At 34.5% G+C, this 23,182-nt stretch overlaps 1 long non-coding RNA gene across 1 annotated transcript in view; it reads left to right on the top strand.

The window, feature by feature from the left end:
• Nucleotides 1-1,810: 1,810 nt before the first annotated feature.
• The window catches only part of LOC123616488 (uncharacterized), a 161,842-nt gene continuing 140,470 nt past the window's right edge, over nt 1,811-23,182 (top strand). Inside the window, exons 1-2 of the long non-coding RNA XR_012499508.1 lie at nt 1,811-1,899; nt 15,850-15,997. This is a non-coding gene — a long non-coding RNA (uncharacterized LOC123616488). The remainder of the gene's footprint in view (nt 1,900-15,849; nt 15,998-23,182) is intronic.

Below are 23,182 nucleotides of genomic sequence, written 5' to 3'. Positions count from 1 at the left end.
CTGTCAGTCTCACAACATTCATTCTTATAATCTGTGCTGTCAACAGTGGATTGCCTGCTGTCCTTTGTGTGTGCAGTGCTTCAGTGTAAGCCCTGCAGCTGGTTTTTCTTTTTTGTAACACAAGTGCCTGACTTAAGCTTTGATTGCCTGGGCATACACTTCAAAGAAGGCTATCTTAAATAAACACATTGCCAGCCACACAACTAGGTAAAGCACCAGGCCGCTCACCAACCACCTCCCTCCTTTGTTTTAGAGATCTTAGTTGATTTGGATAATTGACCGTTTGGGGGCTGCTATTTTCTTCCTTCTCACTCTTTAAATTCATGCTTTTATGTTTTAAATTCACCAATACAGAGTGAGCCCAAGAAACCCCAGGCCCCTACCCTCGACCCCAATAGAAGCAGAACCCCAGGCCCGTTTTCTCTCTTCCCACCTCCCTCAGTGACCTTGCTGTGTGGCCCCAGGTGTGCCATGCCATTTCCAGGACTTATAACTCTTTATTTTTTTTAAGCTTCCTGATGACTATTGCTGAAGATGTCTTGAAATCATAATAAGAACCACAAGTGCCAGTATAGCTATAACATTGGAAGTTAATAGGCTGAAACTGGCACTCAAAACAAAATGCTGTTTCATAAATCTATGCTCAGAGTCTCTCCTAGTGTCCACCAAGATAAGGAGCAGTGCATCTTCTGCCCTTTGTCCCCAGGGAAAAAAAAAATCCCATTGTTTTTTGTATTTCCAGGGCAATACATGCTATATTTGGATTTGCTTTTCTAGAACATTTAATATGTAGCTCAGATCTTACAGCTAAGAATTTGGCTCATCTTTTGCAATAGGCTGTGATTTAAGCAGTCCGTAATTTGGCTTTTATATAACAGCAGTATCTGTGATAGGTAACATTGCAAAGAGCCTATGGCAAGCCCTGCTTGGAGATAGGAGACACATTATAGATTTTGAGGTTTTTGGGAAAACAGTCTTGTGCAACTTTAAACATAATACTTTTTCTTGGAGAAATTACTCCTGGCTAGATGATAACTTTCGAAAGAGACTGAATCTTATCTTAAAACACCAAGTAGTAACTATGCAACTCAAAACCACCCAGTATCAACTGGATATGACTTCATCCTCCTAGACAGAAAGTCAGGCAAACCTGAAGCGTGATCATGTATCAGAGTGAGCCTGCATGGACCCTGCATATTGCATGAGGTGCTTGCTCAGAGTCCCAGCATGCCTAATCCTATTCACGTCATCGCTTCTTCGACCAACATGTATGACCTCATGGAATGATCTCTAAAACAACTTAGTGTGAAGAAAATTACAACCTGATTTTTAGATGGTTCTGCATGGTATGATGTTGATAGTCAGAAATACTATAGAGAAATTCTCCCACAAAGAAGACCATTATCTTGTCCACTTTGCATGAGGTAGATGGACACAGATAAGGATCTTCCAGGTTCATGGTTGCAGACCTTAAAGTCAAAACGTGCAAAATTGAAAGAAGGGAATATTTGCGACAACATCTAGTAAAGAAATGTGTGGGAAAACCATTTGGAATAAGCCCAGAGCATAAAAATAATTGTGTTCAATGTGAATGCTTATCAACAGGATAACAGAGAAGAATGGAAAGAACAAATAACTCTCTTGTTAAATAAATCAGCCTTTTGTGTTGGATACTGCCCGTTGTCAGATGGAATCTCTTCTCAATCCCTTCAGTATTTTCTCTTATCACAAGAATTAGAAAGACAAAATTACACTTTTCAGAATACATAGAACTTAAGATTGTGAATGAAAGTTTGGTCCTTCCAGGGAGATGCAGATCTGTGATATTCCGAAGAAGGAAGTGAGGTAGAAGCCGTCTTCCGATAGTGATGTGGTTGACAAGAGAGTCTTCACAAACAGGTAACTTTGTGGTGGTGAAGCTCCATGTCCCAATGTTTAGTCAATAACTTCATGGATGTGGCATTTGTATTGGAGCAGCAGAGGTAGAAATTGTAGCACTTCCAGGCTGCAGGCACAGCGGTTATAGCCCTGGATCCAGCAGTCCAGTTAGTGTGCCTGACTTCGATGACTCGGTTTCTTTCAATGACTTTGTAAGCATCTATTTTCCTGTTTTAGGTCCTTTTCTCCCTGTGATACCTAATGTCATTTCTTTTTCCTGCACAGATTACTCACACGTGCACATTCTTTCCCACCTTCTCACGACGTGTTCAATATTGTTCTTGTGAAGCAGGTAGCCAAAATTTCAGGGATGGAATTAAATGTGTGCTCCACATTGAGTCTCCTTCCTTTCACCAAGGTTTCTGCAGCTCCCTCCACTATTCAGAGCCCAGTGCTCGGTGGCAATAGCTCACCCTTAGACTGCAAACAGTTCCCTTGTGCAGAGCAGGCAGCCACCTGACAGCGTTATATTCCTTTCTATGTGGATGGCCAGAAGTCGTCTTTACATGGAGATAAAAGTAATTCTCAGTTTGATTTCCTTTCCTGTTCCTCATGTTCTTCCTGTATCATCATGCCATTTCCCCCTCACTTTTATCAGACACTTGAAAATCTTCACAAATTGCATCATTCATATGATATATGCATCTTTTTTTTGTTACTTCTATTGCTATTTACTTGTTCACCTATTATTCACTACATTTTTTCATAGTTTCTCAATGAATGAGCTCTTCTGGGTTTGTGTGCGTGTGTGTTCATGCATTGTGAGTGTGTGTGAGAGGGAGACAGAGAGAGTCAGAAGTATGATGGGGATCACTCAAACAGAATGAAAAACACACAGACTATGATTTCTTCTTTCAAATAACTTATGGTCTAATAGGATCTAGAAAGCACACACACACAGGCACACCAAAAAGAGATCATCCTCTGAAAGAATATTAATCATATTGTGAATAATTGAAAAGTAAAGAATGAAATAAATACAGGAGTGAAAAATTTAATCTAATTGGATAATCCAGTTCTTTTGGAATTCTTTTTTCCCATTAGAAGAAAGTTAGGGGAAAATTGGCATGGATGCATATATACAGAGACATTAACCTCTGAACTCTAAACTCTTTCCTAATATTCAAATTTCATCACTCTTTTAGTGTAAAAGAGAACCACAAATAAAAGACAATTTCAGTCAAAAACTTTGCCATCCCAATTCATTGTGACTATACTTACCTCAATAACAACATAATTGAACCAAAAAATAGAACTCATCCACTTTGGTATTATTTTCTTTTGAATTAATTGTTTTAATAGAGTATAATTATGGTAATCAAAATCCAGAATGAAATTATAGTGATTTAAAATTTCTGCAGAGATAGGCATTTATATAGTCATGCCAATCTGGGGATGCATAGCATTGTTTCTAATTGCAAGAGCCACAATTAGTGCTATTTTGCAAAAAAAAAATGGCTGATGGTGCCTTAGCACACCCTGCTATTTTGTCATTCTATTCTTCAGCTTTGCTCTATAATTTTTATTACCTTAAGTCTCTATGATGATAAAAATTAATCTTTCAAAAAATCTATAAAATATTTGGTAAGGAATTAAATAAACGTAATTATTTTAGAGGAGGACAAACACTTTTGTGAAAACTTTTTCAAGTATTGTACAGTATCTCCTTCCAGGAAGAATAGCAGACAGATTGTCTTCCAGGTATAATAATGATAATACTGCTCTCCTGCACTTCACTGAGCCAGAGAGTGGCATGAATATTGTCAGCAATATCATGTCAAAAAGAGTTTTGTATTATTTTAATGGAAAAAATACATATTCAGAGGCTAGCTTTGGACAAATTTCTTTTAAAAGATAAGGAGGAAAAAGAAAATACATCCCATTAAGTGCTCTATATGCCACATTAAAAGCACAGATTTCCCTTCCTTTCTATACTAAAACTGTGTGTTGAGATGGACTCCAAAAACATGATCCCTTTCCTTTTGCGGAGAAGATGTATTAGTATAACTTGAACCATTACTGAGTGGACTAAACTTTTGTTTAGGGCATTTATTTTAAATCTGGGGATGGGTATATCTAACAATTTATTTCTTAGTTTTCAGTAAATTTAGTAAATTATTTTGTTACTACTGCTGTTGCAAGTTGATCCGAAAATCTTTTAGAATAAGAAAATATAAGTGATTCAATAAATAAAAAATAAATGAATATCTATAACATTCTCCAAATTGTGGGGAGTACAATTGGGCCCTGTGAAGTGATGCATTTCAGTTTTTTAATTGAATATATTTAATGTAATATACTTAATGAATATATTTAATGTAATAACATTGTATAAGTTTAAGGTATACAACATGTTAGTATTAATGAAACAACAGTTTGTAAGTCCACTTTTTGTTTTCTACATGATTTAAGAAACTAATATTTTTAAAAACAATTATTAGTCTAATAGTATTATTATAACTTTGGTTTGTAACTCTACATTAATTATTCTACATAATTTAAGAGACTAATTAATGCACTTAAAATAATTATGTTTTGGAGCATACAATGTATAAAGTTGTAATTTTGTGACATCATCAACCAAAAGGAGTGGGGATGAAAATTCAGAGGATTAGAGATTTTGTTTATTATTGAAGTTACACTGGTATAAATTCAAATTAGAATTTTATAACGTTACAATGTTAAATATAACCCTCATGATAATCACAAAGAAAATAGTTATAGCATATACAAAAAAGGAAATGAGAAAGGAATTTAAATATTGCATAAATATTTAAATAATTCATATAGATTGAAAGTGAAAGGATGCAAAATGATATTCTATTCAAATATTAACAAAAGGAGAGAAAGGGTGGCTATACTAATATGAGCCAAAATAAACTTCAAAAGGAGTACAAGTAACAAAAAAGGATATTATATCTTAATAAAAGTTTCAAAATGGCAAGAGGATGTAACATTTATAAACATTTTGCACCTGATGACAGATCATTAAGATATATGAAACAAAAATTGACAGAATTAAAGGGAGAAATAGTTAGTTCTAAAAAAATAATTTCAGACTTCAATACCGTACTCACAACCAGTGTGGAAAACAATATGGCAGTTTCTCACAAAATTAAATACAGAATTATCATATAGCCAGCAATTCTATTGCCAGATGTGTACCCAAAAGAATTGAAAACAGAATCTTGAAAAGATATTTGTACACTCGTATTTATAGCAACATTATTCACAATAGCTAAAATGTGGAAGCATTCAAAGTGTCCATCTACTGACGAATAGATAAGCAAAATGTTATATATATATGAATGCTATTCAGCCTTAAAAAGGAAGGAAATTCAGACATATGTTATCACAAGGATGAAGCTTGAGGATATTATGCCAAGTGAAATAAACCAGTCACAAAAAGACAAATACTATAAGATTCCACTTATATGAGATACTTTGAGTAGTCCTAACCCTAGAGACAAAAAGTAGAATGGTGGCTGCCAAAGGCTGTGGGAGGAAATGGGGAGTTATTGTTTAATGAGTGTGAAGTTTCAGTTTTACAAGATAAAAAGAGATATGGAGATGGATGGTGGTGGTAATTGTACAATGTTATGAATGTATTTAATACTGCTGATCTATACACCTAAAAATGATTAAGCTTATAAATTTTAGTTGTATGCATTTACCACAAAAATTGAAAAACTTTAACTAAATAATAATAATAATTAAAAGAAGTGATATCTCATAAAATTTTTTTGGGGGGGTAGGTAATCAGCTTTATTTATTTATTTTTAATGGAGGTACTGGGGATTGAACCCAGGACCTTGTGCATGCTAAGTACACACTCTACCACTGAGCTATACCCTCCCCCCTCCATAACATTTTTTTGTATTCAGTTCACTTGAATTAAGTCACTAGATCCTCCCTTTATTTAAGGGGTAGGGGGGAATACCAAGAGATGAGGATTACTAGGGGCAACTTTGGATTCAGCCTAGTACACTCTGTCTTTGGGTTACATAACAGATGACCACACAGTCTTTGTGGAACATGTGTTTTAGTTCCTCTCTCAACAGTGTGATAGTAAAATAAATAGACCATGAGTTGAAAGAATGGCAACAAATACAATGAGATTGTACAGAATTGGCTATTGGACCAACCAAGTTGAGTTCTTGTTCTTCCCTGTGTTCCCTTTCAGTTGATTATCTGTCTAATACCAAAATATAGCCTTTTATATTGAAATCTTTAGCAGTAAGTACATAAATAAACTTAAGTCAAATGAAAGGTTGAAAACTGAAATTCACTTTCAAATCCTGTTTCACATTGAAAGTACTTAAAAATCTCCATTATGTTTGGGTTTTTTTAAATAGTAAATTCAGTTAACTGTGTAAGACTGTTTTTATGTATAGAATTAGCTGACACATGTTTAATTATTTTAAGGAAAACATTTGTAGATATATACATATATCTGAAAGTTACCTTTTCTCTCATTCTCTATTTCAAATTACATAATTTTGGGTCGTCTTAACAATTCACTAAGAAGGATTCTTTTAATTTACATATAGTCATTCATATAGTGTAAACCAAGTCAGTCTTCTAGAGTTTAATACATTTAAAAAGTGTAATATATTAAAACTGTGCTGGGAAATATTATTGTAAATATCCCTTTTATATTTCCTAGTATTATATAGTTCACCACATGTATCTTACCCATTAAATCTTAGTAGTTCATAATTAAGACACTGGAAACAACAGTGCTTATGAAAAAAATGTATATTTTAGTGACCTCTGAAGAAGTACATGTTTTGGTTACCTTTCTAAAATATTGAAGGATATATATCCACTCAAAAAATATTGCTTCTAGGAGTCCATAAATATGATATAAATCAATTTAGAGAGTCAGGAAACACTAATGTTAACTCAATCCAAAGAGTTAAGAAACACTAAACAGTATTTACTAATCATGTTTCTGTAAAGCAGTAGACAAGTGAAATTACTGCAACTATTGCTTTCATAAGATTTTCTTATGATTGTTATACACTTTAAAAGAAAAAACCTTCCCAAAAGAAATATTGATCAATTCATAATTCTTATTGCTAATTATTAAAATGTATGAAAATAGTACTTTCCCTTTGAATCAATATATTGAATAAATAGCAGGCTTTGACTTTATCATATTCAGGGATTTCAGGAGAATATTTTAAAAATCAGAAACCACCATAACATACCCTCACAGTCATTTATCTCACCTAGAACTCCAGAAAGTCCATTGTAATGGAATGTACACTGAACCAAATCATACTGTGCCTGACCTTGACGCCTACATTCTCTGAATCCAGAATTATTCACCTGTGAGGCTAAGTTAGATAAAATATTACATTTAAACTTGGATGAGAAAGTGATTTATAAAAGATCACTTGAGTAGTACATATGGGAAAAGTAAGTGAGAAAATGGTGTTATTTAAGCACTCATAGATGTGTTACCAAACTGAACTTGCGTCTGCTCACATGAGCACAGTAAAGCCAATCTACTGACACTGGGTTGTGGTGTAGGAAAGTGCAATATTTATTGCAGGGTGCCAAGCAAGGAGTGCAGGTAGCTAATGCTCAAAAGACCCAAACTCCCATGGCTTTTAGGGAAAGGTTTTTGAAGACAGGGAAAGGAAGAATGTTGTGGGATGTGTGATCAGCTCATGGTCATTCTTCTGACTGGTTAGTGGTGAGGTAATCAGGAGTCAACATCATCAGCCTTCTGGTTCCAATCGGTCTAGAGTCTACATGCTGTGGGAAACAGACAGTTAACTTCTTCCACATGGTGGAGGTGACAGTATCTAAAAAACAGCTCAAGGGATTTGGCTCAGAAGGTTATCTACAGTACTTGAGAAGGAACTGAAGGCCCTCGACCTTGTTTAATGGCTAGAGTATTATTATTTTGTCTTACTGGCTGCTTTCCTTTGTTTCCACATTTTCTTCTCTGATTAAATTTATCCGTTGGAACTCAGCGAAGGCCTAGGAGGCTAAATTTTTTCAACAAATAAGAGGCAGGCAGAGGACATGGTGGGGAGTGGGAGGTTTGTTTTGGGAAGGCCCCATAGGATCCTGCTCGGTTACAGATGCATACATAGAACAAACATTCAGTACACAACTATTCTGTGCTGGGAGCTATGAAGGATGAAAACAGTATCAGCCTCCAGAAATTAACTGAAAATATAACTGCAAAACATCATTTATAAGACAAAAGGTGTGTATTTTATTTACAAAAAGTCATACTAATTAAGATATTCTTTGCTGAATTTAAAACAATATTTTGACTAATGGTGTCCTAGATTTTCTGGGTAAATGCAGTTATTTATCTTTTGTTCATATACCCACATGGCTAACCTTTTCTTTGCCAAGTGTTTTTTATTTAGTTATTTATTTAGTTATTTATTATTTTTTTAACTTTTTTATTGAGTTATAATCATTTTATAATGTTGTGTCAAATTCCAGTGTAGAGCACAATTTTTCAGTTATACATGAACATATATATATATATATTCATTGTCACATTTTTTTTTTTTTTTGCTGTGAGCTACCATAAGATCTTGTATGTATTTCCCTGTGCTATACAGTATAATCTTGTCTATCTATTCTACATTTTGAAATCCCAGTCTGTCCCTTCCCACCCCTCGCCCCCTTGGCAATCACAAGTTTGTATTCTATGTCTATGAGTCTGTTTCTGTTTTGTATTTATTTATTTATTTATTCATTTATTTATTTTTTATATTCCACATATGAACGACCTCATATGGTATTTTTCTTTCTCTTTCTGGCTTACTTCACTTAGAATGACATTCTCCAGGAACATCTATGTTGCTACGATGGCATTATGTTGTCGGTTTTTATGGCTGAATAGTATTCCATTGTATAAATATACCACCTCTTCTTTATCCAGTCATCTGTTGATGGACATTTAGGCTGTTCCCATGTCTTGGCTATTGTAAACAGTGCTTCTATGAACACTGGGGTGCAGGTGTCATTTTGAAGTAGGGTTCCTTCTGGATACTCCTGGGTTCCCAGGAGTGGGATTCCTGGGTCATATAGTAAGTCTATTCCTAGTTTTTTGAGGATCCAAGTCCTTTTTTTAAATGACATTTTCTTAATTAGCCCATCCTGATGACTCCATTTAAAAGTGTAACCAGCCCCACCCCCACCATTCAACCGACTTCATCCTTCCTTGCTACAGTTTTCTCTTTTTCCATTATATTTGTTATCATGTAGAATGCTATTCAATTTACTTATCATTTGTTTATATTCTATAACTGCTGTAAGAATGTAAGCTTTGTGAGGGCAGAAGCTGTTTAAAATTTTTTTCCTGTTGTTTCTATTTTATTCACCAATACATCCAGACCAATCTGCTGCCTAAAAATGTTCACTCTTAACTTTGTAATTAGTTTTAAAATACAAACTTGTTGACATGACAGGAAAGATTCTAGTCTACCTTTTTACTCTCTGACACTTTCCACCCCATTTTACTATCATCTTATTGCTGCAAACTGGTCTGCTAGTGAACTACTCAAGCTTGTACCTTGTCTCCTACTTTCTTGAGGACCAGGTAATGTTAACGTAGAACCTTTTAATTTTCATGATAGCACCTGTACTATAATATCATAACTTGTTTTTATTAGTGCCTTTCAGAAATGAGACTCTAAATAATAGTGCATTCTCCATAATTACTTGCTTAATAAATATCTTGGAAACAAACTGAGGACACAAAAGCTAATAGGCTCGATCTACAAACCATGCTAGAATCATCACAAAGAGAAAATGATGCCTTCAATTTCCAATTGGATTATGGACTCATTACCTGAATTTCTCCTACCATAATCATACATCTGCTCTGACACATTATTTCTACTGAAACATACATGTTTATGAGTTTTCTTCCCCCTAGAGTGATGCTCTATTTCTGTTTTGTTCCTAGTAGACTGTAGAGTACCACAGAATAGTTAAGAAATCTGTCTTTGGAATCAGAGGCCCTAAATTTGAATCTACTACTTATTAGCTCATTTTGTTACGCCACTGCTTCCTCACTCCTTAAAATAATAGTCCTTAAAATACAGACTTGATATGAAGATTAAGTGAGTTATTGCCAGATAAATTACCAGGAACTTATGAAGCATCAGTGACTACCAGTAATCTTACCATTATTGTTAGAATGAGAGTTCCTTAAAGGCAGAAACAAGGTCATATTTTGAGGGCATCCATTGTGCATGCATCAGTGCCTATCTCCCAATAGAATAAATATTCTAAAATGTACCTGGTTTAGATTATCTCAGTTTTAGCTGAAATTAAAAAAAAAAAAAATGTGTGTCTGTGTCTGTGAGTGTGTGTGGTTGGGTGGGTGGTGTGTGTGTAAACATCTTACCTTAAACTACCCTGGCAAAATTAAGCATCCAACAGCAGTCTATTCAAAATCAGGATCATTTAATATTTTATAGGGAAAGCTAATAATTCTGAAATGAAAAGTATGTGGGTGATTACATATATAATGGTAGTGACACCTTCTGATGCTTAGCTTGGCTGTTTTTGGGTTCTAAGCTTCGCTTGTTTATTCAGGGAATAGACTAAAGGTTCATTGTCAAAACAGAATTCAGATAAATAGGATATGAGTCACAGAAACCTGGTTTTAGCCATTTGTTACAGTGACTGTTGTTATTCTTTTCACGTGAGTCTTGGGATAACGCAGGGGTCAAGGAACATTTGTCAGGACTCTATTTCACTCAAGGTTGTGAAAGGTAGTGCACATTTGTTATTTAGTAGCACAGATCCATCCACTCATTATTTTAGCATCAGTACTTTAATTTGTTGTGGGGAAAGTATCCAAGGTACTTCCAATGAAACTTATTCTATCCCCAATTCTAATTGTGAAACTTATGACCTCTGCTGAGTTACTCAGTCTGTCTTCTGCTGACCAAGATAGCTTGATAGATGAAGGACATGGCCCAAGTCAACCAATCAAGCCACTGTAATTCAATTCTAGAGCTTTTCCTTGAGTTATCAGGGAAAGAAGACTCTTACTGGACGATGTAGACAAGAGAAGATGTACCGGACGAAATGTGACAATTATTCTGTAAATAATACAGGCTTGAGAATAGAGCCCACTTTAGGGATGCAGTTTAGAAAGATTAGAGATGGCACATTCACTTCATGTTTACATAATTTGAGACCTGTATCAATTCATAATTAAGATTAATATACATTGTACTTTTCAGTTTTAAACTAACAAATACGTTTTTCTTTAAGTAAATTTCACCCAGGCCTTTTGCTGTTTGTAACAAAAAATATACTGATACTTGGTTGTTATTGTGCTTCTCTTTAATCTTTAACTCTTTAATTTAACTTAATTTTACTTTAATTTAACTCTTTAATCTTGCTTTTTTAAATTGAAGCATAGTCAGTTTACAGTGTTGTGTCAATTTCTGGTGTGCAGCATAATGTTTCAGTCATTCATGAACATATATATATATTCCTCTTCATATTCTTTTATATTACAGGTTACTACAAGATACTGAATATAGTTCCCTGTGCTATACAGAAGAAACTTGTTGTTTATCTATCTTATATATAGTAGTTAGTGTCTGCAAATCTCAAACTCCCAATTTATACCTTCTCATCCCCTAATCGTGCTTTAATGAAACAAAGTTGAGTAATACTATAAATCAACTAGTCTTGCTGCCAGATTATTGCCTGCTTTTGCCTGCATTTGGTAAATATGCCAACACTTACTCTCCATTCCTATCTGCTAAAGCAAAATAACAAAAATATAACAAAGAAATGTCCTATACAACGCTTACTGATGTTCATATCATTATCAATTCAGTCTGTGTCATATAAAAATAGATTTCATTTCCTCTGAAACAAGAAGATAGTCTTTTTTTTCTCTCTAAAGGAAAAGTTACATCTTTCTTTTATTCACTTCTACTTTTATTTCTCTTTAAGTTTTATGATCCTATGGGAAATTTTTTTCACCTTTTATCAGTTAATAACTAGTTAGGCTTTTGAGAGTTTATAGATAAAAAAATGCAGTGTTAGTGTATGAGATTGCCAACAGAAAACACATTTTCACTTTTGGTATCTGTTCTTTTCACTTAGTCTCTCTTTCTGTGTATTTGTATAGCTGTGTCTAGAGACTCAAGCTCATTACAAAGTTGATATCATGAGCTGGATCTTCTAAGGAGCATAGAGATCAATATGTTTTAAGCTTCTTTTCTTATCATTAGACTACTGGATAGTTTATCATTCTGAATTATGTTAAAATTAATATTTATGGGTACAATTCTGATTGTTATTATTATCAAGTTATACAAAATATAAGACTATCATGTAGCCTTATTTTGATCAATTATTTTTTACAAGACAAAACACATTGGTCTTAATATTTGAATATATTAGAAACATTTAAAATACTTTAAAATCCTTATACTTTCTAAGAGTCTTCTCAAGACTTACACTTATCACTGCAAATATTAATATTCAAAATCCCTGCTTTTGTTAAAATCAGGAACATTTGATAATTATTCAAAATTAAATTTTTTGTAGGCCTTTACACAGCCATTTTTAAGGGTACATTTATTTCCTAAGAATTTTATGATAATACATTTTTTTCTGGAACAGTATTACTTATCGTGTTCTAGTATGTCTTGCCTAATTACTGAAGCTCCAAAATCAAATAAATCAAATACTCTGGTGATTATGCCTATCCTCAAATAACCTCAGTATCTCCCATAGCTTTTAAATTATGAATTTTAATTTTGTTTCATAGTTTTACTTTTAAGGTTTTCTACAGGGAGAGGGTACTTAGTAGAAAAATGTTTGAAACAGAAAAAAAAGAATAAAAACAAAGTCACTATGAACATCTCAAGAGAAGCTCACAAAAGGAAGACTGAAAGTGACCTCACCAGGCTGGTGTTTCTTTTTCCCTTAAACGCTACAAGATGACTACCAAATGTTTTGTGTGTGTGTGTGTGTGTGTGTGTGTGTGTGTGTGTGTGTGTGTGTTCAGATCAAAATAAAATGATACTCCTCTTATAGTTTCTCTTTTATAATATGCTCTGCTTTCCTCACCTCTATAAACCGACATTTACTGTGATGCTATGCTTTCTGTTGGGAAAATGTGTGTGCCTTAGTGTATGTGTTTCCTGGGGGCATGGGAGTTGTTCTGATTCTCTGTCTTACGACTTACATCAAGTCCTAGTGTTGCCAAGGGACGCTTAGTGTGCCATGGAGTTACAACACTTGCATTGCCGCAAAAACAGCTGTTACATTCTCCAGTAGTTTTGACTTCAGGGATCCTACTACCTGAGTCTTTTCTAGCCTACATGCTACTATGAGCCCATGAATAAACCTATTTCACATACCCTGATTTGGCTTGTGGCTTTGAAGTTGCTGAAGTGTTTCCTCCTGTGTTCTTAAAGTCAAGCATGGGCCAATGCAGAAAAAGCAAGAGAAGTCAAGCCAGATGTAGCTAGGTCAAGAAAATTAAGCACCCAGTACCTAATATTAAGTAAAATGGGAAGAATTCTGAGGAATTCAGCTAGAAAACTGTGTCCTAAGTAGTAACCACAGTAAAAAATCATGCTATGATTTAAAACTATGAATGTCTAGCCATCTTTAGATGCTTGTGGTAAACCTCTCATTGAAGACTTTTGTGGCTTCTTCTGTAAATAACTCAAATAATTTGTACTGATTTTTACTAGAGTGAGCCTAATTGTAGTACAAGGCACAAATATCCACATTAACCATTTTTTCAGAGAGAATTAGCTCTCAAACTGTTCCTTCTCCCTTGACGCTAACCCCCCCCCAAAAAAAACCCTGCACTTGACTTGACCCAGCAGAGACTAGTTTCCATGTTTGTTAAGCCACATCATCAGAAGTAGGGTAACAAATGTCTGTATTTATTTTCATTTGACATGAAAAGTTTGTACTTTAAACAGAGAAATTCTTACTATGGCTTAGGTACACCTACTTGCTGGTAGTATAGTAATGATCCTTAGTACAGCTGTTCTGCTTAGTAATATATAATCTTCGAATCCTATGTGTTAACTCAACTGTGGAAGTTGTTTGTTTGTTTTAGATTCCACATGTAAGTGAAATCATATGATACTTCTCTCTCTGTCTGACTTACTTCACTTAGTATAGTAATCTCTAGATTCATCCATGTTGCTGCCAATGGCATTATTCCATTCTTTTTATGGATAAGTAATATTCCATTGTGTGTGTGTGTGTGTGTGTGTGTGTGTGTGTATACACACAATGTGGTATCTTCTTTATTCATTCATCTGTCAATGGACACTTAGGTTGCTCCATTTCTTGGCTATTGTAAATAGTGCTGCTGTGAACACTGGGATGTATATATCCTTTTGAATTAGAGTTTTCTACAGATATATGCCCAGGAGTGGGATTGCCAATCATATGGTAACTCTATTTTTAGTTTTTTAAGGAATCTCCACGCTGTTCTACACAGTAGCTGCACCAATTTACATTCCCACCAACAATATAGAAGGGTTCCTTTTTCTCCATACTCTCTCCAGCATTCATTTGTAGACTTTTTATGATGGCCGTTCTGACTGGCGTGAGGTGATACCTCACTGTAGTTTTAATTTGCATTTCTCTAATAACTAGTGTTAATGAGCATCTTTTCATGTGCTCATTAGCCATCTGTATGTCTTCTTTGGAGAAATGTCTATTTAGGTCTTCTGCCCATTTTTTGATTGTTTTTGTTTGTTTGTTTGTTATTGAATTGCATGAAATGTTTGAATTTTCTGGAAGTAAATGTTTTTATTATTGTTAGGTCTTCTATATCATATAAAGAAATCCTTGCTCAGAATGTGACTCTATTTGGAAATAGGGTCTTTAAAGAGGTAATTAAGTTAACAGGAGGTAATTAGGGTGGACCCTAATCTAATATGACTGATTTCCCTATAAGAAGGAGAAATGTGGGCATAGAAAACCACAGAGCAAAGACCATGTGAGAACACAGGGAGAAGATGCTGTCTACAAGCTAAGAGGAGCCCCAGAAGAAACCAGCCCTACTAAAACCTTGACCTAGAATTTATATTGTCCACAACTATGAGAAAAAATTTTCCATTGTTTATGCCATCCAGTCTCTAGTACTTTTTTCTAGCAGCCCTAGAAAACTAACGCAGGAAACATTTTCTTGAACTTGCTTATTGGATAATATATTACTTGTCATATCATTTCAAATTCCTTGATGAAATTCAAGTGAAGGAGGCTAATCATTTTTTATGCCTTTAAGGCACATCTTGTGGTATTGGACATGTAGTTTATTTGCCTGCTTTAATGAAAATAAACATTGGCATTCTTTGATATTAAGTGTTTAATCGAATTTTATCCAGTACTGGAAATGCACTTACTTTAGGTAGTCTGAGGAATCAATACCATATCTGAGTAGGAATTTCCTCTAAATTTCATCTAATTCATTACCTCGCCATAAAATGGTTAAGGAAGATCAATGTCAGATTTGTTTATAAAAGGCGGGTACCATGTTAATAAAATGGAATGACAGTGAAAATAACATTTTAAAGATCACTTCAATTCAGTGTTGCTAGCTGGCTTCTTTTTTCTTTTTTTCACTGAAAGAAGCAAACTAGTTGAGACAATAGGAAATTGGCTTCTATTTCTAATCACTGACCTCTAGGATGAATAAATCAAAAGGAAATAGTCCTCTAATGTGAAGTAAAATCCTTAGGGGAGTTGGACAAGCAAAGAAATTCATGTACTTATAATGAAAAGATAGAAAAAAGTAGACTGGGTAAAACAGAAAGCTAAAAAAGCAAAATTTAGGGGTCAGAAATCTGTTGTTTGTAGAATGTGAATAACATTTTGAACCCAGACCTAATCCCCTGGCTTTCTTGTTTGAAAAAGGAACTAAAGTCTGAGGACTAGAAGCAGTCAAGCCGTGTCTAAGAGGTGCTGCTAATATCTCATCCATCACCATCCATAGCCAACTCGATCAATGCCCCACAACAATGAGCATCCTTGTTGTCTTGGGACCATGAATAAGAAAATAGAGGTAAAGTTTTTGTTTATTAATTCCATATTTGTCCATTGAGTGCATATTTTTAAAAGTGCTTAATAAATGTGGTCAGTGTCTGATGATGAGTTAGAAAACATTAGAGTGAGTTCTTTCCTTTGCCCTCAATACTTCTAGCTAATTCAGGGGCCAAGTGGAACAGTATCCATTATAAATGACACGGCTTTATAAACAGGCATTTCAAATGCCATAGACATATGAATTAACATTTTCTTCTATTCCATAATTACTTACTTATTATCAATTAAGAGCGTGGCATGAGCATATGGTAGCTTCTCATCTGCTCATTTCTTCCTCTCAATTTGTTGTTGTCATTAATTAGTTGATGCTGACAGTGTTTAACCAAATCAAACTAATTAATAATAGTCTACTAGGTCAAAGCCTTTCTCTTTGCATCTTATGCTCATTCATCAGTAGCTGACTTCTATAATATTATCAAAATTGAGTAGAATAAAATATTTTGGGGACATATTTTGATGAAAACTATTTGAAGATTCCAAAATTTATGTCATTCCTAATACCTGAGTCATATTACTTTATTTTGAATATGCTAAACATCTGAAATATCCTTTCCCTTGAGATTTTTCCTGTTTTATTTTATGGAAATAAAGATATAAATTCCTCTTTTTTTTTTTTTGTCTTCAAAATCTTATAGTTCCTTATAGTGCAGGATACAGTAGGGAAAAAACATCAGCCTTGAGTACTAGCTCCCCTAGGGAAGACTATTGCTGAGTTTTTATCTGATATTGTGCTGCCTCCTCTTCTGGTGAAGAAAAACTGTTGGATACCCTGCATTAGTGCTCAGATTCACTGTCAAGGTGGAGTAGATAGGTGACTCTACTGGAAAATATTTAATTTTTTTTTATGAAAGGCTTAATAAAAATAATCATGAAAGGTAAAATGCTGACATTAGCTCTATCTGTACACAGATTTCCCTATTTAAGAACAAAACCTCAAAATCAGAAAACGAAACTCTAATTGGGTATATAGACAACTGGATGAAGCAGCCCCAAGCAGGTCTCCCAAGTTTTGTCTTCCCTCAAGTTTCTCTCATGCCAAACATTACTGCCAAACTCTCACCATCCATGAAACCTTCAAAGCTCTAGCCTTGTCATAAACAACACACTTCCCATGAAACTCATTTACACAGCTAAAGCTTTTAACTAGTTTTATAAAGGGAGAACAATAGCAAAATAAATGCAAAATACAGGAGTGAAGCAGTCTGGCTTATTGAAGGCAGAACCTAGTTAGGGTTCATGGACCTCCTTTCAAGTCTTGGCCTACGTATGTGGTAGCCCAATAGTTCTCACATTTTTTTGATCTCTAGATTCCTTTACTTTCTTAAAATATTGAGGGTACCACAAAATTCTGCTTATGTGGACTAAATTATCAATGATTTACTCTATTTTAAATTAAATGGATTTTTTGAAAATAGGAGAGTGGCTAGGTTCCAATATGTGTTCCATCACATGTTGACATAAGTAGCATATTTTTATAAAAACTGATTATATTTTCTAAAACAAAGATAAATGCAGTGAGAAAAGTGACAGTTGTTTCACATTTTTGCAAACACTTTAACATCTGGCTTAATGAAATCGAACTGAATTCTTATGTTTGTTTCTGCATTATAATTTCTTGCAATATATTGTGTTGCTTTGAAATATATGAAGGAAACACAACCTCATACAATTTTATAAATGGAAAGCATGGGAGACATTAGTATTTTTATATCCTTTTCAGATAATTATGAATATTCTTGGATTCTATACAAAAATTTGACAACTGGTAATGTCTTAGAGATTAGTTACAATATGCAGTCTGAAACAGTATGAATTAACTTTTTGTATATACTCTGTTACATTAAAACCCATACTATAGTTTACTCATTGAGTGGAACTTTCACTTTTAATTGTGAATGGTAATATAATACTATGCATTGATTACTTGGAAAGTATTTGGCTAACAGAATTTATGTCAAGCGTATGGTGGTAGATACAACTATCCCATATTAAAATACACTCTGTTTCCTTTCCTTGGAGAATGGTACTAGTAACCAAGATCTGGCACTATGTGTGCTTGTTGCTACTGGGATGTTGTTGTTTCTAAGCCTTCTCAGTTGACAGAGGAACTGTATGTGTATATACAAATCCATGTGCATGTGTGTTCGTGTGTGTGTGTAACTGTTCATATCGATATTAAGGTAAACATGAACTCATGATGATGTTCCTAACTCTGATCTATTGACGCATAGATTATTCTAGCCTCCTCACCTTGCTTATCTATATACTCCTTCTGCACCAGTGAGAAGGCTGGTTTCAATCATTTGATATTCATTTATTTAATGATTCAGTTCCAGTATTCATGTATAGTGGCACCATAATTGTTAATTTGGATCCCCATGAGAAGAAACTTTGTCAACTGGAGTACAGTGCTTTGTATAGTTTATTTTTTACCTTTAGTCTCACCAAATCTATTCATTTCCAAAATTACTTAAGTCAGTAATTTTTACCCCATCCCCTTCAGTGAAACGAATTCATATATGAAGAACAGTTAGATTCTCTTGTCAAAACAGTATGCATTTCATTCTGAAATCTCCTGACCTCCTAAATGATTCTTTAAAATTTGCATGCATTAAGATTCACTTTGTGCTGTAAATTTTTATGAGTTTTGACAAAAGCATATATCATATATCCACAATTATATAATACAGAATAGATTAATCATCTTAAAAAAAATCCTGTGCTTCACATATTCATTTCTCTTCCTCCCAAGCCCCTAGCAAACACTGCTCCTTTTACCATCACTATACCTTTGCCTTTTCCAGAATGTCATATAATTGGAATCATGTAGTAAGTAGCATTTTCAGACTAGCTACTTTTATTTAGCAATATGTACTTAAGATCCATCCATGTCTTTTAATAGTTTGATAATTCATTTCTTTTTATCACCAAATAATATTCTCTTATATAGATGTACCACAGCTTGCTTATCCATTCAGTTATAGAAGGACACATCCATTGATTCCAATTTTTGGCAATTATAAATAAAGCTGCTATAAGCGTTCACATGCAAGTCTTTGTGCGAACGTAAGTTTCCAACTCACTTGGGTACTATGGTCTCAATGTTTGTATTCCCTTCAAATTCACATGCTGGAATTCTGAAGTCCAATGTGATTGTGTTAGGAGATGAGGCCTCTGGGACTGGATTAGGTCATGAGAGTGGAGCCTCATGAGTAGGATTAGTGCTCCTACATAAGGAATCCCACAGAACTCTTGGCTAGCCTCTTCCACATGAGGGTGCGGTGAGAAGCTGGCAGTCTGCAACACAGAAGAGCACCTGCACCACAGCCTGATCATGCTGGCACCCTAATCTTTCAGACTCCAGAACTACAGGAAATAAATGTTTATTGTTTACATGCTGCTCAGTCTATAGTATTTTATTATAGCGGTCCAAATGAATTAAGGCATTTAAGTAAATACCTAAGAGTGTGACTGCTGGATTTTATGGTAAACTGCACTTAGGTTTGTAAGAAACTGCCCATCTTCTTCCACAGTGGCTTCACAATTTTGCATTCCCATGAGCAATAAGTGAGAGTTCCATTACTCTGCATCCTTATCAGCAACTGGCATTGTTAGTTGTTTGGTACTCAAGGCCTCCACCCTAATTGTATGGAGGGCAGAGCATTGAGCCCAAGAGAATTATTCTTGTTCCTTAAGTTCCAGTAGAATTTTCCGTGTTGGGTTTTGGACTTGCTCAGGACCTGTCACTCCTTTCTGTCCTATTTCTTCCATTTGGATTAGGAAGGTTTATCCTATTCATGTCCCATCATTGTATTTTTTTAAGCACATAACATGTTTAATTTCACAGATTCGCAGCTGGAAAGGAGTTTGTCTCAGAATGAATTGTACCTTGAGTCTCATCCATATCTGAGTTAGATGATATTTAGATGAGACTCTGGACTGTAGACTTTTGAGTTGATTCAGTATGAGTTAAGACTCTTGGGGCTTTTTGGATATAGTGAATATATTTTGCATGCAAGAAGAATATGAATTTGCTGGGTGAGGGGTGAAATGCTATAGACTGAATATGTACCCCCAAATTTGTATGTTGAAACCTAATTCTCAATGTGATGGTATTTGGAGGTGAGGACTTTGGGAGGTGATTGGGTCATGAAGGTGGAGTCCTCATGAATGGGATTAATGACCTTATAAGAGACCTCAGAGAACTCCCTTGCCCCCTTAGCCCTTTGAAGTTATGGAGAAAAGATGGCCATCTATTAAACAGGAAGCAGGCCCCACCAGGCATCAAATTTGCTAGTGCGTTGATCTTGGACTTCCCAGCCTTCAGAACGGTGAGAAATAAATTTATACTGTCTATAAGCCACTCAGTTTATGGTATTTTTTTAATAGCAAACCAAATGGAATAAGATAATTGGATAATTCAAATTTAGGTAAATAGGCATTCACCATGAGTATTTATGTTAATCTCACTAGGACTTAGGCTGTGTTTAGTATTTGTTGTACCTATTGGTACAAGAGGCTTCAAATTCTTCTAGGGTTCTTGTTTTGTTTTCTCTGTTGGTCTTAGGGCTCTCCTATGTACTGCTTTTGTATATACTTATTAGAACTTTTAGAAGATCATTTTAGATGTACTCTTTTTAAAAAATTATTATTGAAGTACAGTCAGTTACAATGTGTCAATTTCTGGTGTACCGCATAATGTTCCAGTCAGCATGTATATGCACTATATTCAATATCTTGTAATAACCTTTAATGAAAAAGAATATGAAAATGAATATATATTGAAGTGCCCTTAATGCTGGGCTTTTAAAAAGTGAGGCCATTGAGAGACTGAATATTGAGCTCATTTATTCAGAAACTGTGAGAGGACTACACCTATTCCAGAGAGGAGACAAAGCATTGAAAGAACCCTGATCCTATCCTATCATGGAGAACAGATTCTGTTCTCAATCTCAGCTGAGGCTGAAAAGAATAAAGAAATGTACTGTGTGAATTGGTACTCTGTATGTGCTTTAATTCAGAAGGGCAAGAGATTTTTACTTCACATTTTTTACACTTTAACTTAAAATTGGCTTTAATTCTGGGACTTTAATTGCTTCTTTAGTATTTTGTATTGCAAGAGATTTTATGTTCAAAGATAGGTGATCTGATTATTGGTATTTTGTTTGTAGAATATCTTTATCATGTCATCTGATTTAATTACAGAACTCTTGGGGATGCTAGAAAATATCGAAGGAAATAATTTGTAGTTGGAAATATGATAGGGAATGAAAATTTCCCTTTTGAGAATAGAGTAGCCATGGAGTTTATTTGAATAATGACAGTTTTGGCTTTCAGAGCCTCTGAAGGCTCAGTATATAATGTCTATTAGTGTGTATGGAAGAATCTACAAAGAAGCAATTATTTGTACCTCAGGAGAGGCATAATATAGGTGAAAGCAGGACTACCTAGAAAATTGTGGACTTTCTCCTCTGTTGGATAGAGCCACATTCTGGTTAACTACAGGCTTACAGGTTTAGCACAATGGATCAAGAAAGCAAACAGCTATGAGAATGCTGAGGAACTGACATTATACCTAGGTTTCCATGTGGACAAACTTCCTATGTCACAGCACTTCTATGTGCCCTGCTTCCCAATCCTATAAGCAGAATTTGCTGACTAGAACAACCTACTGTAATCCGGTAATGCCTGTCACAGAATGAACAAGTCTGCATAATTCTGGAGTGCCCAGTTTTCTACAGCATAAGCCACATTCTCCAAATAACTTTTTTTCAGTAATGAGGCGGACATTTTGAATTTTACCTACTAAATCTGTCTGCTACTCAGTTGGTTCCGAATCTGGCAAGAAAGAGAATGATCTAATATGTATCTTCTCAGAATTGTAAAGACATGTCCACACAAAAACTTGTAGTAAAGTATTAACAGAAGTCTGAGTCATATTAGCCAACAAATGGTAACCTAGCTATTAATTTGTGAATGGATAGACAAAATGTGACTTCTTCATACAATAGAATTCTAGAATAGACAAGATTATAGTGATCAAAAGTGGATAAGTCATTGTCTGGGAGCCCTGCAAAATTGGAGAAAGATGGTAAAGGGGCGCCAAGAACTTTTTGAGGTGATGGAGTGTTTCAAAACTAGATTTTAGTCATAGTTACATGCTTGTATGTACTTAATAGAATTATTTTAATTGTGAATTTAAAACAGATTTTGTTATAAATAAATTATATGTCAATAAGCTATACCTCAATAAAGCTATAAAATAACTCAAGTTAATAATGCCTAATAAAATATTAGCATGTTGACTAGAGATAATACCAAAGACATAGTTGCCCTTCTCAAGAAGCTAATGACAAAAATCAAAAGGACATAATAGAGATAACAGAACAACCATGCTACACAAATGAACTTTGAGATATTATCCCAGAACTGTTAAAAAGGGGCACAGTTAATTATTGCTGTTTCCAACATTCTACTAAATTGGTCAAACAATGCTAAATTAGGGAGAAAAAAGAAAAGAATTGAAACATGTCTTGCATATTACAATTACGTGATTTTAAAAGAATATTGGTGACGTGTAAACTATATAATGAGGAACACAGGCCCAGTTTGGGGCATCTCTCTGGAATGTGGAGTTAAGGTGTCAAAATATCACTTTTAAGATTGAAATATATCAAAACAATAAATATAGAGGGATATGATTAAGTGATTTTAAAATGTGTAATAATACTAATGAGAACAATGTGTTTCTCCCAACTTGCCATGTTTCCTCAAATTTTCCTAAAATGTTATGTGAAAAATATAAATAACATAAGCTTCTGGAGACTAGTTTTGTAATATGTGTACCATGACATGGTTAACAAACTCATGTATTGACAGACACTGATGATAATTGATGAGGCCCCTCAAAGGAGATGGGTAACTAGCAAAGTTGTCCTAGTAAACATGATCCTGTAATGGCAAAAAAGTGTTTTAGTACCAATGACAATATGAAATGAAACTAGAATAAATTACTTAGGTTCCATCAAAGGCCAAGTGCTAAGTCCAAAGGTAAAATTCCACTCATTCCTTCTGATTTTGACTCAAAAAACATCTTATGAAGATGGTATCTTGAGTAGCAGATGTAACTATGTACTCTAGTCAC

Source organism: Camelus bactrianus, chromosome 2 (assembly GCF_048773025.1).
Source record: "Camelus bactrianus isolate YW-2024 breed Bactrian camel chromosome 2, ASM4877302v1, whole genome shotgun sequence".
Classification (NCBI taxonomy): Eukaryota; Metazoa; Chordata; class Mammalia; order Artiodactyla; family Camelidae; genus Camelus; species Camelus bactrianus.
Note: the sequence above shows the minus strand (reverse complement) of the source record. Positions and strands in the feature narration are given on the sequence as shown.